Source organism: Etheostoma spectabile, unplaced genomic scaffold (assembly GCF_008692095.1).
Source record: "Etheostoma spectabile isolate EspeVRDwgs_2016 unplaced genomic scaffold, UIUC_Espe_1.0 scaffold119, whole genome shotgun sequence".
NCBI lineage: Eukaryota > Metazoa > Chordata > Actinopteri > Perciformes > Percidae > Etheostoma > Etheostoma spectabile.
The window spans coordinates 1,042,541-1,048,481 of record NW_022605570.1 but is presented as its reverse complement, the minus strand read 5'-3'; the positions used below and the strand labels follow the sequence as shown (position 1 = coordinate 1,048,481).

At 38.9% G+C, this 5,941-nt stretch overlaps 1 long non-coding RNA gene across 1 annotated transcript in view; it reads right to left on the bottom strand.

Annotated features, from left to right (window-relative positions):
- Positions 1-3,064, bottom strand: part of LOC116685685 (uncharacterized) — a 15,767-nt gene extending 12,703 nt beyond the window's left edge. Inside the window, exons 1-2 of the long non-coding RNA XR_004331010.1 lie at positions 3,055-3,064; positions 856-864 (exon numbers count right to left, since the gene is read on the bottom strand). This is a non-coding gene — a long non-coding RNA (uncharacterized LOC116685685). The remainder of the gene's footprint in view (positions 1-855; positions 865-3,054) is intronic.
- Positions 3,065-5,941: the final 2,877 nt, after the last annotated feature.

Genomic DNA, 5,941 nt, shown 5'->3' with positions numbered 1-5,941 from the left:
CCCCCTCTGCCTCTTCTTTTACCTTGGACAAATAGAACATAGCCGACTATTCACGTCACATCTTGCCAGTAGCCATCAGCCTCGATGGGAGCCAGTGCTCCGCGAAAACACTCTGGTGTTGAATTCCACCAATAGGGACAGGTTACCGGCTCCCACTGCCAACAATGTCCGTAGAGTGCAAATGTTTATTTAAAAAGTTATGTTCAAGTATTGATTTTATTTCATTTTCCTCCTCCCAGCCCGTCTGCTCTTGGCTCAGGTAAAGTGCCTGTCCATCATGAGGTTTTCCCTCTGGAGCCAGGCGTGTTGTCTGTCTCATAAAAAGCCGCTACTATAGTATAATGTAGCCCCGTGGCCCGAAATGTCCGCCTCTCTTCTCCAAGCACGCTGAGCTTCCACGGAGGATGTGTATCCGTGTGCATATGTGGTGTGTGGGCCCTGTCCAAGATAAATATGTTAAGGGACCTTGCTTCTTATAATAGTCTGGACATTGAATATCTCACCTACTAGTAGGGAAAATATAACAGTTAACATTTATACCCGATATGTCCCATTGCCCACTTTTCTTATTTTATACCCTGACCCTGTATTTGTATTCAATTAGCTTTAAATGGGTTAATGTTTAATGTAAAGGAGTCACACTAACATTCTCTCCTCCCAAAACATATTAAATAAAATGTATTATCTTGCTCTGTTCCTGTCAGAAGGGCTGCAGCTCACTTTCTGCAGTGCTCTCGCCGCCTGCAGCAGGTTGGTGGGTTTTCAAGAAGGTTTTTGAATTAGCCTTGTCGCCACACGTGACAAGAGCCAGACATGCTGTCACGCTTTGCAGAATTCTGAATGTCTGGCTCAGACAAATGATAACTTCCTAATGGCTTGATGGCTGAACTTTTGTTGATTTGAGGGTTAAGATGAAATTGGATGCGAGCAGGTAGATTAGTCGCTATATAGATGCTGGGTTTTTTAAGTCCTCTCCTATTTCTGTAGTAGGTTAGAGCTGCTCCTTGTAACTTTGTATTAATCATTTCAAATGGCACCAAGAAGCGTATTAAATGAACAAAAAGATATCCCAAAATCCTGTTATTGGATCACAGTACAACCAAGACAGCTAGAATAAGAAGATGAAAGATTTCCGTGTAGATGCTCAAGCTCACAATGTTTGAGTCAAACAGAAAACCAGAAATTAATAATTCCAAGTATTTTTTTGAAGAAATTTTGGGTTGACATTGGGCGTTAAGTTACATTATGTGGAAGGTTGTCAACAAAATATTACTGTAATATGCAACACATTTAATTAAATACAAAACAATTCCACGCCTTTTCGAAAAGTAAGTAGAAATGGTAATAGGTGTAAACCGAGCCCTGGGTTTCCTGCTCTGCCTTTGAAAAAAAGAAAATTCAGATGGGCTGATCTGAAATCTTGCTCCTTATGAGGTCATAAGGGGCAAGGTTACCTCCCCCTTCTCTGCTTTGCCCGCCCATAAGAGAGAGACATCATGGCTTTCAAACAAGAAAAGTGGCAGTTGGTCAAGGCCACACCCCCATATGTGGCTATAATACATGTATCTGCTGCTCCCATCAACATCAGCACATTCCTTAGTTTCAGTGTCGGTAGTCCTGTGTAGTACCTCCTACAACCCCACTTCAAAATATCCAAATTATTCCTTTAACTTCAAATAAATGTTTTAACACAACCTTTGCACGTAACAGTGACTGGAGTTTGTCCACCCTTACTTCCACTAGGACATTAGCTGGGGATGTTTTAATGGCCAGAACAAACTGGAGGAATTATTGGAGAAAGCAATGTTCATATAGAGGCTTAATATTATTATAAGACTAAAAATGTAAACATCTTTAAAAAGTACATTTAATCAACTTATCAGACACAGGGTTCAATGAGTCACCTCCAATCAAGTTGATTTATCATACACGTATAATGAGATGCTTTTGTTCCAGAGTAAGAAACAATAAAATGTAATTTAAAAAAAAGAACTATATGAAATAGAAGATTTCACAAAAAGAAACAATACAACCTAAAGTTTTAACGAAAGGAGGAATGAAACACTGACCATGAATAAAACCGATGGCCTTGGATTAATGTGGCCTGCGAGTGGGAACACTTTGCATTGGTTATATAATTTTTGAATATGTGTTAAGGAACTGTTGGATTGTATTATTTTTGCTTTATATACCTATTTAAACATAACTGACATTAATAAAAAAATGAATGTTTTACAAATATTCACATATTTTAGTTTTTAGTTTTACTTGTTAAGCTTTGTGGACTTGATTCAGCTTCAATTTGTCAAACTCTCAAAACTTACGTTCTATATCCCACGTCAACTCATCAGTGACTTTTCAACAGTATTGTAGTCAACATCACCTAATCACCAAGACCAGAGTGTATCGAGACTGAGACAAGCACAAGACTTGGAAGGGGGTTTAGACCAAGTCATGTCCAAGTTAGAAATGAGTCAAGCTTTTGGCTGCATTCGGAGCAGGAAGTCTTACATCCAATCTCAGTGAGACATAAATAAAAATAAAAGGTTAATTGAGTGATATCCCTGCAGTTGTAGTCTTGAAATAAAAACCCAGAGTCCTCATTATCTGAGACAAAAACCAAGTAGTAATGCGGTTGATTCCGAGGCAAGACAGAGACATTCAAGAAGTTGCCAAAACCCAGAACCATCTTGAGTATTATTTTTAAAAGCGGAAGCCAGAATGTTGTCGATGGCTGAAAACCGTTGCTTGCCTTTAAAAAGAACACAGACGTCACACAATTAACACACAATACATAAAAGTCAATGTTGGCCTCCTTGCTGCAATTAACAGTCAAAAAGCTGTACATACTCTTAAAAATGTAAGGTTTCAATCAACCGGCACTTAATGGTGACCTCACTGAAACATCCAGTGACTGGCTGCTTTCACATACATGTACATGCAAGTTAAATCCGCGTACACAGGGTTTCTCTGTAAACTTTTAAGAGCATCGCTCACTGGCATGACCTGTGTGCATCTCCTCCTCATTACACATCCTCCCTGTTTGCCCACAACAGCAGAAAACAGCCAAGATCAACTCAGGTCCAGTCATGCCAACACCCTGCTTTTATTGTGCCAGGGACTTTAATACGTTTGGAGGACTCTTCCAAGAGTAATCGTAGAGTTCCTGAACCCCAAGCTTCGTCCATGATACCATTGTCTCATGGCCTCCGCGCGGCACAAGGGGAGGCACTGTTACCGTGGAGTTCACATCCAGCTGTGTATTTTTAAATGCATAATATACAGTATGTGGGAGTGCAAGAGTGAATTCAGGCGTAGCTCCACATACAGTATGTGCATGCAAACATACACTCATCCATGCACAATGCACACGGAGATGTACAAACACTAAATGCGTCTAAAAAAATAAAGACAGAAAAGTTACTAAACTGTATACTTTGCTTTGGAAGGGGAATTTTAGCTTCTGAAAGAGCCTCAGACTTTTTTAACCATCACAAAATATCACTTGATCTTTTTAAATAAATTATTTCAAATCAAAATGATTGCATTTGCAATTGAATGGGCCACTAAATCTGATTAGTTTACTTGTTTTGGCATGAATATGGAGCACAATACTTCTCATATCTAAGTACTGGCTCATGAATTGAGCAATTATGGCGTCAGAAATGACTGTTTGGTCTGCCGTTGAAGCTTACAAACCTATCAGACGGAGTATTAAATAATCTGAGAGACGCTGCGTTTTGCCCTCTTTGCTTCTCATTTTCCCTAACATTTACACCAAAAACTGTGAGAGAATCCGTCTGAAACCGCTCAGATGAAACTGTTGCAAACGTCACACGTATTTCTGTATGCTTGCTAAAGTTGTGCTTATGCAAAAATTATGGTTCTTTGAAATCGTTAAAAGTAGCCAAGAAGAGATTATCTGCACTTTGTTTCAATGAAGTTATCAAATCTGACTTCTAATGCCGTTGGTGCTAGACAGTATTACTGTAAAAGGGCATTATGTAATCTGTGGCCACTATCATTTTTTTCCAGGAGCGTTGTAGGAGTAGCACCGTCTATGACCTATGTTCCCCATTGACTATGTCTGGCCCTGGTACAATGTTTCACAAATGCAACACTGAGCTCAAGCAGAGCTCCAACAGACCCAAATGAAGTGCATATACAAACACAAACGACAAATGAGATCTACTACACAATACAATTAGCATTAAAGCTCAATCCCGCTCTGTGACGGTCATGGATGAAAATACTCGTTGTTTGAACAAGATTGCAAGAAACAAAACAAAAATTGTTGTTGAAACAAGGTGCATTATTAAATTTTGCAAAACCTCTGTGTTTACATCTTTGGTAGAAGCTAGGGGTGGGAATCACCAGACGCCTCCCGATACGATATAACGATACGTATGCCACGATGCAATACGATTTTAGAGATATTTCCAAATTCTGCAATATATTGCAATTTATAACCGTTTTTTCAACTTCCAATTTCAAATGATGTCCCCAAAGGAAACTTTGTCAACATCTGTTTTATCTAAAAAGATACATTTCACTGTTTGTTCACATCACTTTAATTTTATTGATGCAAAATAGGATTGTCAAGCAGACAAACTGACCAACACATATTTAATAATTGATACATGATACTTGGCAAAATTGGGGTCAAAAGTGCAAATTTCATTACTGTGATGCTGGACAAGGGAAAACAAAAACACATGACACTGTCAGGGCAAAGTCATGATACACAAAAACTAACCATAACTTGTCATAACAAAAACCAAATGACACTTTTGCTAAATTCTAATTAAACCAGAAGGTCCTTTAACTAGCTCCTCTATGGATTATATTGCAGTTATTTACAGAGGCACTGCGCCAAAAACTAGTTTATATTTTGCTCACATGGTCGACAGTCCAATAATGATCTGTTTCATTGATTCACTTGGAGGTGACAAGATACATTAACCAAACGCTCCAGCTGGTTTGTTAATTCAATTCAATATTATTTATAGTGCCCATTCATAACAGAAGTTATCACAGGACACGTTACAAATGGAGTAGAACTAGATCACTCTCTATAATTTACAGAGAGGTTTTAACATCAAACCATCTGAGAAGCCATCATTGGAAACTGTTTGGAAAAAGGCAGGCACTTTCAAAAAAATACCTGGCAGATGATTTGAGGAATCATCATGTTCGCCATTGTTGTTGTGAACGAACAGTCGCAGTTGTCACACACTATAAACATGCCCAAAGCTGCCAGTTGTTCCTCAACGGATGCTGATTGTTTGGACAGAAATGCATTACTTGACGCCTGACAAGATGGATTATCACGAGAATCTAGCTGCCGTGCAAGGTAATTGCACAAGGGCACTGTTTCAATTTCAAATTTACTTTTCGGAGTGCATATATACAGTCTCTGACAAAAATCTTGTCGCTTGTGTACAAATTGACCTGAAGTGCCGCTGAAATATATTTCTAATCAAGATTTATTTACAAGAAATGGTTTATTTTAATCCCAACAGCTTTTGTAATAATGTTTCAGTGCAAAAAGAAACTGTCAAAAGTATTCTAATATTCACAGCTTGGTAAAGCCCATTGAGTCAATTTTTGCAAAGACATAAGTGTTGTCGCCTTGTCATATGGACTTCACCTGTGACTAATAATGGATCATTAGGTCTCAGGTGTGTATGAAACAACCCCAGTACACTAGACCTCACACTCAACTGCAACTAGACATCTGCAAACATCTAAGATTCACCCTGAGACTAACGTTTTGATTATCAAGAGGCTGAAGACCAGATCCACTGCTGATGTGCAGACACCTTCAATGTGTCTCAGCGTCAAGTTCAGAGGATTAAAAAAACATTTGAAGACATAAGAGATGTTTTTGACAAGCCCAGGTCAGGCAGACTCTGCAAGACAACTGCTCGAGAGGACCGTT